Source organism: Passer domesticus, chromosome 2 (assembly GCF_036417665.1).
Source record: "Passer domesticus isolate bPasDom1 chromosome 2, bPasDom1.hap1, whole genome shotgun sequence".
Classification (NCBI taxonomy): Eukaryota; Metazoa; Chordata; class Aves; order Passeriformes; family Passeridae; genus Passer; species Passer domesticus.
Genome location: NC_087475.1, coordinates 111,749,076 through 111,766,829, shown reverse-complemented (window position 1 = coordinate 111,766,829; position 17,754 = coordinate 111,749,076). Strand labels below are relative to the sequence as shown.

At 39.1% G+C, this 17,754-nt stretch overlaps 2 protein-coding genes across 7 annotated transcripts in view; one reads left to right on the top strand and one right to left on the bottom strand.

Annotated features, from left to right (window-relative positions):
* The window catches only part of CMSS1 (cms1 ribosomal small subunit homolog), a 256,935-nt gene that overhangs the window by 172,175 nt on the left and 67,006 nt on the right, over positions 1-17,754 (bottom strand). The gene's annotated exons all lie outside the window — the stretch shown is intronic.
* Positions 1-17,754, top strand: part of FILIP1L (filamin A interacting protein 1 like) — a 188,092-nt gene that overhangs the window by 140,413 nt on the left and 29,925 nt on the right. Inside the window, exon 1 of one of the 2 annotated variants that reach the window (XM_064410748.1) lies at positions 11,913-12,069. The exons of the other annotated variant lie outside the window; for it this stretch is intronic. The gene's annotated coding sequence lies outside the window, so the exon portion shown is untranslated. Of the gene's footprint in view, positions 1-11,912; positions 12,070-17,754 lie in introns of those variants that run through there. 2 annotated transcript variants of the gene reach the window in all.

Here is a 17,754-nt window from a genome sequence, read left to right as displayed (position 1 = left end):
GTCTGCTGTGACTGGACAATAAAACAAGGAAGTTTTAAATTCTTCTGTATATGCCTTGCTTTTCACTTGAGGATCTTCAGTGCTATACACAACTCTGTCCCAGGGGTCCTTGAAGGACCTAGGAGAGTATTTTGAGACCAACACTTCTAAAATCAGTATCTTGTTTCAAGATTTTTATGGGAGCACTGTCCATCTGAAACTGATGTGATGATGAACTGGGGGGATTCTGTGAAATGACCACATCCTATTTTTTATTTCTAAGGATATGTTGGGACAGGCACAATAACAAAAAGAACTTGTTAACGAGTTCCCACTCTTCAAGAAATATACCTCAAAAGCAAAGTCAATATTGATGGATTACTCATACTGGAGCCTAATTTAGTCTGGGAGCAGCAAAAGAGGAAAGAGAGGAACAAAACCCATGGCCTTGGGTTCAGTCAGCATTTTCCCTGAAAAACACCTTCCAGCCAAAAAGGTACACATACCCAGAGGCTGACTAGCAGTTTTAATTTGAAAGTTTGGTACAATTTTACCCTGAAGCCACATATAAAAACTGCATTAAGACAACACAGGAAATCAGATGTAGATCATCATAACATAAAGCTCAGATTTTTTAATGTAGGGGTTTTGTTTGGTTTTTGGTTTTTTAAATGTGGTCTCATTTCCCTCAGAATAAGGACTTACCTGTTTATTTAATTTGGTTTATGAAATCCAGGTTCATTAAAACTAGACTGAGATCACAAAAAATACCACGACAATCAATAAAAGACCAAACTTTGGTATCACTTTCATGTAGCTTGAGAATTATAAGCTCTATATTATATCTTTTACAAAAGAAGTTCTTATTAAAAACCAGACCAGAACTGGACTAATTAAGATCACCAGACACATATTTTGTACATATGGTCCTTAACAAGTGAATAACTCTAAAAAGTGCTTAAATTAGCTTAGAAAGACAAACTTAATATTCCATAACAAAAAAAATTCCAGTATTTTTAAGTGGATCATTTTCCAATAAATTAAAACCACAGACTGGGTGGAAATTGGTCTACCTCCTTTGAATTCATTAACAACAGGAATTATACCACATGAAAGTTCAGCAAATCAGTCTATAAATATATCCATAAAACTCTTCTGGTTCTTTCTGTTTGTTTTAATACATTTAAGTGCATTTACAGAAAGATGATTAACTCATTAAACCAATTTAAAATCTTATTTTCTTTAGCTACACCCTTCCCAAGTGAATCCTATCCCCAGGCTATTATTTCATTTCATAGCTGTTGATAGGACGGTTAGGAAATGGTTAAGTCTGCAAGATTATGTCTTCCATATGCAACTACCATTCAGCATCCCACCCTAAGGGTACAATCAACCAATAAAGGCTTTGTTCTGATTATGTAATGCATGTATTTGATATCCCACTTGAGAACTCTGTTGGATGTAAAGACAGCTATAGCCTAGTGACTTGGCAAATAGGATGATGTAATATCTTTTTGGAAGTAACAAAACATCTGAGCATGCTCACTGTGAACCACAGCATTCAGAAGCCCAAGCACTTTTCAGTCTGAACCGCTCAGGCACTCGAGAGCTGTGAACTTCTTCATGGTTTGCTTGCTTCATGGTTTGCTGTAGCACTTACAAACTTACTGACACCAAGAACAGAATCACAATTTTCTTCCCACACAAAAAAACCACACTACCCAACTTCATTTGAATTTACAGGTTCTCAAAAAATGGAACAAAATTCTCTCCGAAATTGCATCTACGAACAAGAAAGAAAAAATGTTTTCTTTAAGCAACTTCATAAAATGCATATGCCCAAAAGGCAGCAGCCAAAAGACCACCTAAAGAGATCTGTGCAATCCCTAACAGAGAAATAACATGTGGAATTCCAGCTTGTACCAATACATCTATAGCTTAAGAGTTGTGAAACTGTTTTACTTAAGATTTGCATTCAAATGTTGCACATAAATACATTCCTGGTACATTCATTGTTCATCAAAGTGGAAACAGTAATAGCCTATAAATGTCATAAAACCATGCACACAAACATACACTTTAAAAGGACTGTCACCTGATAGGGTTTTAGATACAGAAGCTTTCATAGTTCAGGTCAATGAAGAAGTGGTTTTTAAAAGATAAGAAAAGTTTAGTGAAAGTAAAATATTCAAATATTCACCAGAAAAAATGACACAACAAAACAATAAGATTCTATTATAAAATCACTGTCACTTAAGAAATTACTATGAGAGAGATAGAACAATGTCAGGGTCAGAAAAATGAAGACATTAAAAAAAAAATCAAACACAAAGCTCTACCAGAAAACAAAGTGAACATTTTTCTTCATTATGAAAGATGTGACCATTTTCTTTGTCCTCAATGCCATGCAACTGACAGTAACACATTGGCCCTATTTGAAACACAACATTTCTAGGATCATTCCATGCAGAAATGCAATATCCAGGCATTCTCCTTTTTAAACTGAGATTAATGTCAAAGTGAAAAGCATTTGCGATTCTGTGTGGATTACTTCCCAATTCTGGACCTCTTCCCTTTCCCACTGACCTCCCTCAGGGAACAAAAATGCAATCGATGAGCCTCCCTGCATTCCAGTACAAATGCTAAAAATACCTCTAACCATTCCTTCCCAGTCACTCCACTGAAGATTGGCATTGTCACACGGCCCTCCCTCCACCTTCCAATAATCCACTAAGGGATTTTCTTCTTTCAACATGACAAAGACAAACTGGAACCTCACCTGACCAACATTATCCTCTTTTATTGGTTTTGGCTCCTAGATGCACATAAAAACCAGAGAGAGGAACAGAATAGCACAAGAAGATGTTAATAGCGGGTGCAGTAGTTAAAGAAAAAAAATCCCAAACAAACAACTTCACAAAGTGATTTGGTCTCTCTGTTATGAAAAGAAATAAATTGCACAAATTGCAGTTATGAAAAGAAACAAAATGCAAATTTGAACTCGCAAAAAGATTCACAAACATGATTCCCCATTTCTTTTTGTATTACCTATGTTAATGCTATTCCCTGAAGTCCGTAGGAATTCACTACCAAAAAAGGGCAGCTTTGCTGCTTTTGTTAAGTACCTAAAATAGAGTAAATGCTTCCAAGAAAGCCCAGTATTGAAGCAAAAGTAATGAGTTTGACTAAATTATCCAAATTCTATGACATCAATACATGTGGAACAGAGACCAGGACATAATTTAAAGCTAAGGTATCACAAACAGCCCTCAGTCATTCATTCTAAATATTAACTAGCTGAAAGAAATCAAAATCCATTGGAACCATCATTCATTGAAGTTCAGACACACACCGAACTCCTTTGTGTAAAAGTGCATAAACTTTTCAGAGTGAATCCCAACAGATCTGCAGGGAATTCCCTCCAACTCAGACCCTGCTCTCCACGAGCAAAGCCATGATCAGGGTTTCCACAAGCCCCTGAGCCATGGGTGTTTCTGCTCCAGGGATACCTATGCCTACCACAACTGCTCCAAGAACTGCAACCATCTGTCACACTGACTGCTGAGAAAAATATACTTAGCAACATTTCTGGGCATGACTTGTTTCATTTACATACACACAGATAGCTAAAAGTTAAGGCTCCACTTAGGTTCCCAAGCCCCAAGGTCAAAGCAATTTTATAGCTCTCAAAGTGTTTATTCTTGTCAAGCTCTGTATAACCTTATGTCACTCTGGACACATCTTGGGCTTCTAGCAAAATAACTCCTCCCGTTTTGGTAGTGTTGTCCTTGATATGCTGCTACTCAGCAGCAATATCAAGGACTGATTTGTTTTATGTGAGAACAGCCTCTGCCCATATACTATGGGAATTTGAAATAAAAACAATTAAAATCACAAAAATAGAGTAAAACAGAAAAGAACTAATTAAACTTCATGTGCTCCAAACTTGAATCGAAGTAAGTGGTCATGCACAACTGGATCTGGATTTAACCAGTACAAAATACATTAGGAATTCAAAAATATCCTTGTTCATTTGCAGCTTTCAAGTTCTAGGCCTCTGTCTATTATAAATGGAATCGAGACATTTCTGTATCGTTTTAAAAGCTAAACACAAAAAGGCTGCATAACTACTATCCTAGGTACTGCATTAAAATAACTAGAACCACTTTGCTCCTCTGTCTTTGCTACTGGCTAGTTAGGCACAAATATTTACCTGTATATATAGTTCTGTATTTACTGGAGAGGGGGCAGGGGGGTAAATTACCTGAAGATCTACAAAATTACAGTGCTTTTATTTTTGTTCTGAAGAGTCACCTAAAAGTTACTAAAGTCTACGTTCTTCTGTTGAATCCATTTAAGAAATTAGCTTTTCTTTTCTTGAGTAATAGTACAGTCTGCTTATAAGACAAATTATTAGCAATTATCAAATATACTGTGTGATTTCATAGCAGAATATGCTACTACATATTTCACTTACAAGAAACTGTATCACTACAAGAACCCAATACATTGCTCTCTTTAATTAATACTACACAGTTCATCCTGACCACACTCTTTGTAAGTGCAATTTGTATGGACTCTAAGTACCTTTCATCTATTTAATATTAATCTTTGTATTAAAAGCTCCTGAGTTCACTGGCCAGAGCAAATAGAAAACAGAAATTGTGCTCTGTCAAAATTCTTTCAATCAAGTTACCCAGGGGAAACAATGTAAAAAGGTACAGAAGCTTCTTCTTACAACTAAAAATAGGTAGCTGAACAAAACAGGTTAAAAATAAAGTACTCAACAACTAAAAAAACTCCATAAACTAAAGCAGACTATAAAGCAGTGGGAAAGGTTGCAAGGAAGACTGTTTAAAGAACATAAGATTTTAGGGACTAAAAGAAAATCTTGCTTTTCCTTCAGGTGCTGGAAGAGAATTTCCTAAAACCACTTTTTTGGTGCTTTAGTTTAGTTTTCAAGCATGAAGCAAGCTGTAGGCTATTCAAGCATTTAGTTCATCTCCTAGAAGATTTTCTTAGTAATAGCCCATCCTGTTGACATAACACCAGAGACATGAGAACAATAAAGTGTTCCCAGATAATGACACAACTTCAATATTGCTGAGTTGAAAGTAATGGTTCTTAAGGCCGATACGTCTCATGCCAGCTGCTGTAAAAAAGCCAAACTAATACCCTTTTGTATTTGTTCTCCTTCCTCACTCCAGGGTTTTGTAAAATTTTTGTTGCAGACTCTGGAGCTGTGGAGTGTCTGAGTCTGCTAAATACATTTCCCCAAGCCCAAGAGACTCCTTGAACAGTACCTGCTGTGGGCAAGACTAACACAAAGAGCTACATGTGACTATACCCTAGGAGGTCAAGAAATTCTGTAAATACTTTTCCAGAGCAGAGAACTGAACCGCACAACTAAGTCACATTTCTAAACTATGAATCCATCAGATAGCTCAGCAATTCTGAATCCCAAAGGGATCAAAGTTTTACGAGCTACATTACATCCCTAGGAATTCACTATCCAAAACAGCCTGTATAGGATGCATTTGCCTCTGCATTATTTCAACACATATTCCTTGAACAGGTACGAAAATCACCAATAACTTGAAGCATTGTGCTTTAAACAGGAACTAATGTATAGTTACTGAAATTACAGAGAATAAGAAAAGCCTATTTTCTTATTCTACGTACAAATGTATTTCTATGTAAAATGTATTTCTTAGCAGGAATCCTAAGTGTCGGGTTATCAAGGCAAAAAACATGTCTGTCATTACACAGATTTTGTAACATAGATGCAGCATCTTAAGACCCAAAGAAGGGCCTCCAGGCCCAAGAGCATGTTTGTGTTTTGCTCTGCTAATGCAGGCAGCCCAATAAAAAATACTTTCTCTCTACTTAACCACCTAAAAAGAGAATAAAGCATCACAGCTTTGTACTGCACTTTGCATAAAATCGATGGCACCAATGAGCCTCTTCCAGTTCCGACGCTGCATTGGAGCCCACATTCACCTGTGTGCTCCCCACACAGCCAATGGCCTCAGGAGGCTCCTGTAAACTTGCAACCCCCAAGAAATGCACTGAATGCCAAATCCCTTCTACCTTTGTGCTAGGCTTTGCTCTCCAAGCCACTGGTGGAACCCAGCAACAAGTGCAGGAACAAGAGATGTGAAGGGAAAAGCATAAGGGAAGACATGGTGCATGATATGGAGGAGCTGAAAGAGCCTGCAATTACTTGATCTACTTTTTCATTTCATATCAAAGCTTTGAAAGAAATATCCTCCACTGGCACCATGTTCAATTTATGGCAGTGTGAAAAGCTGAGTCAACAAACCTGCACAGTTTTTATTCAAACAAGAATTATACTGCTCTGAAAAGGAGTTGATCACTTTGAATAAAACGACTGAACTCACAGCTTAAATTAATATATAAAAAAAGAGACAGGGATTCATGTGGAGTCAGACTTGAAGCTCAAAATATTTCAGCCATACCACTTCCCTGAAGTTCTACAAAAAGAATCTTGCTTTGACTGAATTCAAAGGAAATAGATAAACAGAAGTAGTACATAGTGTCATTTTTTTCTGCAGTCTAATGACTAAATACAGACATTTAAAATATGTTCTGCTTTCAAGCATGTTTACAGCCATGAAACTGAGCACCTTCCAAGGTCCTAAGTCTTCACAGGATTACAACTCCCTTTTGCTATTGCATTAATACTGAAATGGCTGTCGTGCCTCCAGAAATAGCCCAACTAGACAGGCATACTTGTGGGTGGGGGTGGGCTGATAAAAAAATCTCACTGCAGAACCCATCACAAACAAAACAAACCTCCAATCCCAAACTTCTTCTTAAAATACACTCTCGTACAGACCTTTCATGAACTAAAGAACATTATCTCATTTTATCACAAAGATTACTTGGCTATATATGGTTTATTTAGAGTAGGGGAAGGCATACAAATTAAATTCTATCCATCCTTGTCCATGGTAAACTCTGCCATGCAAAAAATTGTCTTTTACACAAAAAATTACCTTGGTCTCACATACAAAATGAAACCATCTCACAAACAGACATGAAGCACTTGCAAGCTCTCCTTAGAAGCCATTTATAGTTGAGAGGTCCAGTCATCAACTTCCCAATACAGCACCCAACAAAAAGGGATCAAATTATCCTTGCTATTTGGTTAGGAATTTTATTTGTATCTGCAAGAAAAAAAAAAAAGGCAGAATAATGGAATCTGTAAACAATAGGAGAGTTTGAAAAAAATATTTCTCTCTGCTGCCAAGAAAAATTAAAACCTCAGAGTAATGGAGATATGAATCTCTTTCCACCCATGGTCCACAGTAAAATACACATGAATCTGAAGAATGTTATCTTTAGAACTTTCCCCTGCTTCTGCCCCTTGCCTTCCACATGCATTTATCAGTTGTCAGTACATTTCAGACTGTAAATAAGCCATCAAAACCTCCATATTACTCTTTGCAGCATTCAGAAATTAATCTATACATTAGGATATGAAACTCTAAAAGACTTTACAGATGAAATCTAAGAGATCATCAAACAACGCTAGGAGAGATAATAAAGACAAATTAGAAAATTTTTGAAGGATGCTAATAATCTAAGAAATAATTAGAGTGAATTTTCTTCCACTGACTAATGTCCAAACTCCCACAGATTTCAGAGACAAGGCTGAGCACACTGTGGAGAAAAATCCTTGAAGTCACATGAGTTATTAACACATTAAATATCAGCTCCCGTTTATGCAAGGCAATAAAATTCAACTTGTCAATTCTGCATGTTTCAGTTCTCCAGGTATCACATGCAAAACTTAAGCAGACCACCTCCAAAAAAGCAAACAGTTCTAAGTAATGTAAAATACTAATAAAAGTTTTGACAGTATTTGTACCTTAGTAAATGTTTACTTTTGGAATATGATTTAGACCCCAGGGAGAATTTCAGAAGCCCAAGCTTCAGCAATATCTACATGAAGTAAATGTGACCAAGAGCCTGACTCAGCCAAACATTTCAATATATCATTAAAATCAGACTTCTGCTGAAGTCCTTTCCTTTTTCAACAAAAGTACACAGGGCTATGTTTTAAGTGCTTTGTTGAACTGAGGCCCAAGTTCTAATTTCCTTTATTTATCTTAGATACAAAATGGCCAAAGGAAGGGGTCAAATGCTGCAATAGATAGGTTATGGGTTTAAGGACACTGGAGCTGCTGCTATGAAACACCATGGGAAGAAAAAGAGAAGTTTAATGATGGAAGTAATGGGAGGAATTCAGATAGTTTAAGATAAAGTCTAAACAACTGCCTCAAAGTCTTCTAGCTTATTTGTCCTATCTTCTCCTTGCCTCATATAATCTTCCATCTTCCCAGCTTCTATTTTTCTAAAGTAAAATCCTGAAAGATTTTGTAGGCACAAAGAACAATACAAAACGATAAGCAGCAACTAGAAAAAGTCACTGCAAGCAGCTGCAGAGAGCAGCCCTGCATTGACAGGAGATGCACCAACAATTTAATTAGATTTTCTTTTGGTCTCCAATTTCTACAAATCAACAATCTACAAATCAACTTTTGCTGTCACAATACTCGCAAATGCACCAGTTCTGTGCAATACAATGTGTAGTAACTAAGGAAACAGAATTCATTTTCAAGGAGCAATAGAGAATAAGACAGGCATAGCTGCCTGCCCAAAGGCTTTCTTTTTTTTCCCCTCTTCAGTGTAGCTCACCAGTGCCAGGATTCCACCTACAGATACTGAAACAAACTGCAAAAATGCAGTAAAGGAAGGCTCCTTTGCAACTCAATTCATTGCCTCAGATAAAAATGAGCTTTTCATGTTATAGTACTCCAGAACTTGGAATTTTTAATAAAATATCCAAGCCCTTAACAGGGCTTGGGTAGCACTGTACAATGTCCTTTAAGTCATAACAATATAAAAGAAGGAAGTCAGGTCATTATACACTCAGCTGATGCTCTTTGATAAAGCTGGTTTGCAGAAGGTCACAGATGTGCACTTTTGTATTGCAGAGAGGAATTAACTAAGAAACGAGGAGTTTGTATTTTGGCCATCCCCAGATGTAAACACAGACTTATAAACAGAAGGACTTGCATTCTCTATTCCCTGTTCCCAGACTACCAATAAACTTATCACCAGCACTATCTGAGCTGTGTTCCTTGGAACTCCAGAATAGAACTAGATTGTGAGGATGAATTTTTGATTACCAGCTTTTGAGAAGTCCTCTTCTTCAAAGCTGCTTTTGGCCAAAAACAACTGTTTCATGTGATAGAACAAAAATGCAGGCAATTTTCACATAGACTACAGAAACAGGGGGTGTGCAGGTGAAGGGAAAGTTGCAAAAAAACAAAGCCATTGCAAAGGGAAGGAAAAAACAAAACAAACCAAGGACAGAAACAGTAGTTTTGACCTCTAAGGATTTATGTATTTATGCTCACATATCTATGTAAACACATGTAAAAAAGGGTGCATTCACATTTAACTCCTACCTACCTTGCACTGAGTAACTTCCTGGACTCCTCCTGCAAATCAGAACTGGATAGAGCAGTACCTCCGTGGCCTGCTCTTAGACAGCACCTTGCACCTTCAGCTGTCCTGCCATTTTAAACAGAGTCCTAGCAGAAAGGCTGAGTTTGTTGCTGAAGATACTTCCCATACCAAGGTCGCCTAGATGAGCTTGGATTTCAATTGATCCATATGGCATAATAATTTTGATAACAACAGTTAGCCTCCAAAAACATTAGCCAAGGAACCAAATAGGCCAATATCAGCTAAAGGACAGGTTATTTTGCTTCTGTTTGGGTTTGATTATTAACTCTCCCTAGAACAGCAAATGATATTATCCTGGTCTGTCCATTGGTATATTCAAATAAGATGTTTTCTATCTCCAAAACCATTTGGGAAGGGTTAGCATTAAATAATTTTAAAGTTTTCTGACAAGGTACCCAAATCTGAACTTTCTCAGAAACTTACACAGATGACACAGCAAGATCACCCATGCAAATAAGCAGCAGAGTTCTGAGGAAGCTTTTACTCAGTACCCATGCACGGGGTTGCCTGGAATTTTTCAGCTAAAGAATAAGTACCTTTTTCAGGCTACACTCAGGGTAAATCTATGCAAGATAGCTAGAAGATGTCTGTCCTGTCAATGAAATGCAAACATCTTAATCTTAGTCTTCACACCTACAGACAATACCCCCAAATAACTAACTTGCCTTATTGTTGGCATCATGTGCAATATGACAAAACACACTAAAGGCGGGCAGAGAATGGCTTAAGCTGCAGAGATGAAGACTAAAATTCAAATGCTGCAAATAAATTAATTGTGGATGCACCTACTAGTTAAATAGGGTAGAATGCCTTTCAATGGTCTAATTTACCCACCAACATAAAAGGAGTTTGTTTCACTGACTCCTGTTATCCCTTAGTGGATTTTCAGTAACAAATTTTGTACCTATTTCCAGTATTTCTTCCATCTGTCATCAGTGTTTATTCAGGGTGTATACTAAAGCATGGGGAATACAAGCGATACATTTTAAGTTCTTCAATCTAAATCCTATTTTTTGGCTTTCTGCCTCTTTCCTAAATATTAAAACAAACAACTCATTTCTTCAAGACCTTCTTACTAAAAATAGTTGGTTGGACTGCTTAATTGTGTTAGCTGAAACACAAACATATGAAAAAGGAAAGGGGTTTGTAGAAAAAACATTGAAGAGAAAAAAAAAATCAGATTTCATCTGGCCTTCCCATCATCACTTAAGAGAATTGTTTTGTAGTTACATCATCAGGAAATAAAATACTATCCTCCAAGGACCCCGACTCTTTACAGAAGGAAAAAAAAAAAAAGGAAGGCTCAAAGTTCATATTCCCCCCCAGAGGAGCTCAGCTAAAGTTGCATTTTTTTGTCATAATAAAATTAAAATAAAAAAAACACAACAGAAAAAGCTCCCTTACAACAACTAATTAAACAAGATGACTTGGAATTTAGATTTTCCATTTCCAAACTCTAGGCCGCGGGACTAAGTGGAAAACATTGTACCTAATCAGCAACAACTTAAAACGACTTTATTATCAGCGCTGGAGAGGAACTGCCCTAACCCAAACCTTCCGCACATTCTTCTTGGCCCTGAGCTGGAGGACAAACGCAGTGTTCCACAGAGCGCGGGGCTCGGCCGCAGCCAGCACCCGGGGCTGAGCTGCCCAGGGCCGGGGCTCCCAAGAGGCGGCCGGGCTGCATCACCCAGAGGTAGCCGAGCTCAGTTGCCCAGAGGCAGCCCAGTTGTGGCAGGGCCGAGTTGCCCAGCAGCAGCTGAGCCCAGCTGCACAGGGGTGGCAGAGCCCGGCTGCCCAGGGCCGAGCTGCCCAGAGGCGGCCGGGCTGCATCACCCAGAGGTGGCCCAGCTGCCCAGAGGTAGCCAAGCCCAGTTGCCCAAAGGTGGCCAAGCCCAGCTGCCCAGAGGTGGCCGAGCTCAGGTGCCCAGAAGTAGCAGAGTTGCCCAGTGGCAGCCGAGCCCAGCTGCACAGGGATGGGGCAGAGCCCGGCTGCCCAGGGCCTGGCTGGCCAGAGGTGGCCGGGACTGTGTTGCCCAGAGGCAGTCGAGCTGCTCTTAGAGGTAGCCGAGCCCAGCTGCCCAGAGGTAGCCAAGCTCAGTTGCCCAGAGGTAGCTGAGCTCAGCTGCCCAGAGGCAGCCCAGCTGCCCAGAGGTGGCAGGGCCGTGCTGCCCAGGGGTGGCCGAGCTGCCCACAGGTGGTAGGGCCGAGTTGCCCAGAGGCAGCTCAGCTGCCCAGAGGTGGCAGGGCCGTGCTGCCCAGGGGTGGCCGAGCCCAGCTGCCCAGGGGAGGCCGATGCGCCCCGGCGGCGGCCGCACCGGAGCGCACCGGGCAGCGCGGCGGGGCTGCACCGCGCCTTATATGGCAAGGCGCTGACGTAATGGTGCATAGGCTCGGGCCGCCCGCGCGCCCATCCCTCATTGTTCCGCGGGAGCGCTGGAATGCTCGCAGCAGCCCCGATGGCACCGCGCAGCGCCCGCGCCCCGCAGCACCGGCTCACCCGGGATTGCTCTAGCCCGCCAGCGCAAGGTAAGGCACAGGGTGGGAAGCAAGCTTCTTCTGGCAAGCACTGGCGCTTCTGGCTTTTCCTGATGAGATACCTTTTTTTTTTTTTTTTAAAAAGTCACTTCCAAAGAAAAAAAAAAGAGGGGTGAGGAACTGAGAAACAATGAAATACCCCAAAACAGCACTAGGAGATCTAGAGGATGTCTGGTGAATCATACATAGGGTGGCTATTTCAAGCGTTAGAAACTGTCTTTAAAACAATTCCTGCAGAGGCAACAGGCGAGGAATTAATTTAACATTAAAGAAGGAGAGAGTTATGAATTACACACACTTTCCAAATGGTCGGATAAAATCATGACTGCATTTAAAGCTGTGGAAGGAGTCCAACAGTATTGTAATATATTAGGTAGAGCTACTGCCTCTCTTTCTGCTGCATTTACATGCATATGCTATATATTAGCAGGCATGTACACACACATGTCTCTAAGCATTTACTCTACTTTTGAACAACTTCTACTGTAGTTTTCAGAGCGTGTATAAATTTCCACATGCATTACTTTGCAATAAGACTATGCTATGCCTAAAAGAAAGAATTGCAACTAGTTTAATCGCTAACAAACTTTTCAACTCATACACACTGCTTCCCTCTTCTGTGTCTTGCGTGCAAGTGTCAAATCACAAGAGGGCAGAACTGTCAGATTTTTGTGAAAGAAAACTTTTAATCCTCGTCAAACCCATGATGAGTGTGAGGATCAGAAAGCACGCTGCTCTCTGCAAGGCTTATTCTGCAAGATGTTCAACAGTATTGCAGCTATGAACTCCAGAAAACTGGGAATGATAAACAGCTCAGACGAGGCACAAAGCACCTTGAAAGATTAGACTTCGGTGTGTTTATAATTCACACCTGCGTGGTATGCAAAATTACAGTCCTCTCCATTAATTAAGGGCCAAACCCTGTCAAATCTCTGTTCATAGGAACAACTGCAATTAAGTCAATTGTACTGTCCTACTTGCAAATTGGAACTGCTGAGCACTGCTCTTCAGAGTCCTATGTGTAATTTAAAATGTTAGAAAAGTTAGACCTTGAATTTTGAACTCTTCTTACAGGTAAAACATATTTTTGTGGTATGTTCTCCTTTTCCTTAGTACAAAAATAAACGCAATTTTAGGAGAGAAGTAAGGGTTCTTTTCCCAATTATTTGATGTTTTAAATCCTGCAAAATCCTCGTTCAATTATATATTTATATATAATTGGTATATATATGGTACTAACAGATGCATTGTTGTAGTATCACACATACACGGATTTAGAGGATGAGCCAAAATATCTTCTGTGAAATTTTTCATAACTTTTTTTTTGCTTTAAACATGGAGAAAATATGAAGCAGTTATTTTCAACATGCTCCTAAAAATGTAAATATAAAGAGCCATTTAATTTCAAATATAATTCAGGTATTTGTGTATTATTAACCTGGCAAATGGATAAAAGTCACATCCATGTTTCCAACCTATTCTTTTTTATAACAAGCAAAGTTTATACCTCTGTTGAGAGAATCAGGGAAGAGGGCACTGTATAGTGTATATATAGAATGAAAAGAATCCTAGCAACCAGAACAAATGTAATTTCACAGTACAAAAACAATATCCCATATCAGTATCCTGAGCTCCTGAAAAAGTCTTTTGCTCACTATTCTGTCATATGTGCAGAGTCCTTGCAGTTTAAAAATGATTACTTAGTTTTCTAAATATCCAGTGTCAAGTTATAGAGTAGAAAACTTAGCTATGTTGTGAACAGATGTGTTAGGAACCAAAGTTAAGTGACAGTGTTCAAAAAGAGTGTCTGAGTAGAAAGGATGAGCTGAAGAAGTCGAAAGACTACAATATGGCAAATAAAAAATATTAACAGGAATGCTATGCACGCAATAAATTTGATAAAAACACTAAGTAGAAAAAAGAAAAATGTCTCTCCATAGGTAAGAGACAATTTAAATCCAAATCCAGCAAAGAAGGGTGACTTGTATCACTGATTACTGCTTTACCAGTATCTAAAGTACCATCTGTACTCTGAATACTGCTCTCCTAAAACAAATCATAACATCTATCAAAAGCCAGAATTCTACTTCTCATAGTCTGTCTTCTTCAGATTAAAAAGAAAACATTCTTCACTTAATACTTACAGAGCCAATTTTGCTCTCATTTATACTGGTAAAACTCCAAAATAATTAGATGGAGGTATAATGATTAAACTGCCTCACTGCTGTTTCCCCCCCGCCACCACCTCTCTATTACCCTCCTTTATTAGATCAGATTTCTTAACATGTTTTGGGTATTAATGGATCAGTATTCCTAATTTTAAGTGATTAAAATGCTAGTTTCTATTAAAAGTAAAAGGACAGTGAAAGAAAAGAATCATCACATAACTCAGTCTTAAATAATTGTATTTCTTCATCTAAATTTTTATAGTAATTTTTCACAACATCCAATGTGAAAACATTTTAAGAACAAATATATCCTCCAGAAATGAAAGTCAAGTTCCTATCAAACTGCATTGACCCTTTGTTCCTTTCCCGTCACTTCCCTTTCCTCCCCTGACAAACATCTGCTGACAGCAGAATTTTTAGAGATTTGATCCAGAGGACAAAGGATAGTTTCTATTCCCCATCACTAGTACAATCAAATTATTTCTTTATTTGTGCTGAGCAACAGAATTTTCATACTATTTACCTTATACTATGATGAATTACCAATTTTGTGCTTGTCATGGCATTAAAAAAAAAAAAAAAAGCCTGGTTTTACTCCTGGTCAGTTTCCCCTGTGTGGCAGATCTTAAAAAACTGCTACTTTTCTTCAGGAGAAATTCTTTACCACATGTAAACATGGCAAGGGCAACTGAGCTACTACAGCTCCTCTGGACCTTTCACACGAGCAGCTGTTCTCAAATCCTGGGTGTGGTTCTACCTGAATAAAGTTAATTTAAAAAGCAATTAAAACATCTAAGTCAGAGAATCCTAAGGAGTTTACAATGTAGGAAGACATATCTTTAAAAACCATTGTATATAACTGTAGTTCTGTCTCATTAATAGTTTCCCTCAACACTTTCTCTTGTCACCAAATTGATTTGAACTTTGAAACTGTGTCTTAGTAATAATTTTTAATTGCTTTGGGTTTTTGTTTCATATTGAATAGATTCTGCCATGGCACCCTTAGGGTTTAGGTTGAGCTTCTTGATATAGTTGAAAGCTTGGTTAGTTCAACCATTCACTAAACTGTATTACTCAGCTCCAAGAAGGTAAAAATCACTGCTGAAAAATTCTAAATATAGTGCCCAGTCTTGTGATTTAAGTGAAGTAATGGATACTTTGACTCTTAACACCTCTCAGTACATTAGGTTGATTTTGAGGTTTGCTGTGTTTTCTGTCAGCAAGACAAAAATCACTCTGACTGCATGTCCAGTGCACCATGATGTTCCTGAAGTTCAGCAGCTGCATGCACTCCAGTGCACCAGTGCACTCTCAGGCAGTTACAGCTCATCCAGAGTGTTCACAACTTCTAGCAGGATGTATTTGAAGATTTTCTGAGGCAGTCTGTACCCACCAGTTAAAACCAGTACAAAAACATCTCCCAAAGCAATTCCTCACCGGGGCTGATGTGACTGTGAAGAGGTGAATGTTCACGCAAACAATGAATGCTGGCTGAACACCCAGCAACACCATCATAGAAGCATCCTTTAGCAGCAGTAGGGAAATAATGGGGGTGACAGTTCAACTCAACTTTGCTACACGACATTTCCACACAGCTCAAAACCGTAACCTTGGTCATTGAAGCTGATAAATGTGTGGACTTTTTACCTGTTGCAGAAGTCACGCCTGCTGCTATAGCTCATCATGCACATGATGATGATGATGTAACACAGCTGCTTGACTTCAGCCTCAGGCTGGGCAGGTGACTGCCAGAGAGTGGCTGCTGAGGCAAAGCAGCAGAACTTGAGCCATTCTTCCTTGAGCCTGCTTGCTCAAGGAAGCTGAGAAACCAGAGCCTGCAACCAGCACTGCTCATGCCCAAACTCCCCAAAGCTTTACAGACATACATGAGGTAGGGTACGCAAAGCTCTACTGAACATGACTGAAAACGTGGATGGGAAAAAATCCACTCCTGACAAGAGAAACACTCATCTTGCATACATGTTGGGGATGTGAAACAACAAACATCAGACTTCATTATGCTTTACAGATTTCCAAAGGTCTGGGAAGCAACACAACAATTGCACTTAAATGATGGATAGAGTTCTTAAAATCTGCCTTAAACCTAATATTCAAAGCATTTTCTTTCAAATTCATTGCAGACAGCTGATTTAAATCTTTGTCTTTTTTTATGAGAGACATAAAGCTTATCTAGTGTTTGCATAGCAACTATCGCAATGACAGAGTGAGGGAATGAAGAAAAACTTTAAAAACTGAAATGAAGCAGCATGAAGCTGCTGCCATTTAAAAACCACATGAAACTGGCTGCTTAAAAATAGAAAGTAATGCACTCATAAAACTCACATTTTAATTACACATTGAATTTTAGCACATGGACAAAACTATCTAATAGTTAAGTGTAAACTGATTGAATTCTGTCAGCTTTCAATGGATTTAATCTTTTTTTTGGTACAATTTATACAGCTTTCAGTCAGTAAGTCTAATTATGAAGAAAATAGATTTTAAAATTTTATCACATTTAAGTTTGCCTTACCTGAAACTAACATCACCCATCACATTCCCAAACATGATTCCATTCTACTTAGCCACAAAGAGGTTTCTCAAAAGAAACCTAGTAAATGCCACAGTTGTTTTTGTTTTCAACTTCAAAATGCTACCCCCTGGTCAAGCACATTCCACACCTCAGAAAAGCCATCCTGTTACCAAAAAAATATCATACCAAAAAAAAGAAAAGTGATTTATATTGGTCACTTGAACCTGAGGGTGTAACAATGCCACAATGGGGACAGCCAATCCGTAATCTAAATATCTGAAAACCAGTATTGAACACACTAACCTGGATGTAGGAAGGTGTGGGAAAAAAATGCAGTGGTCAAGTGTTAATGCTTAAATCTGAAACATTTTTCTTAACTTGCAAAATACTACTATATACTCTTTCATGTAAAGAGAAAAGGTTTTTTTAAATTAGTAGCCAAAAATGAAATTCTGACACTAGACACTGAATTGTCTTCAATGAAAAGGCCACCAGGAACCTTGGCAGCCCTAAAACCTGTAAAATCCGTGTTTCTAAAGACACATCTGATATATAAATGAGCACGTTCATTTGTATGCCTGTGAGTAAGCAGAGCAGGGGGATGAAAGCCTCTACAGCAGTCAGCAAGTCCAGCTTCAGGAGAGCCAGTTCCAGATGACAAATAGCTGCCGCCGAGGGTGGCGCGGGGACGACACCAACCGGTGGAGAACGCTTATGAGGCTTCTGCTGGGAGATTCACACTTTGGTTCTTTTTAGGCAAAGCAGCAGACAACAGCTGACAGGAATAGTCAGGCTTGCATATGTTGCTAACCCATACAAAGGAGGAGGGAGGAAAATGTACCCTGGTGTACAAAGGAGCAGCCACTTTGGAAAGGATCTTCTTGGCCCTGCTTTGGTCCCACCGGCCACCTAGAGCCATGCAGGATTATGTCACCTCTGTAAACAGCGACACTTCCTTATTTCCGTCAGGATTAA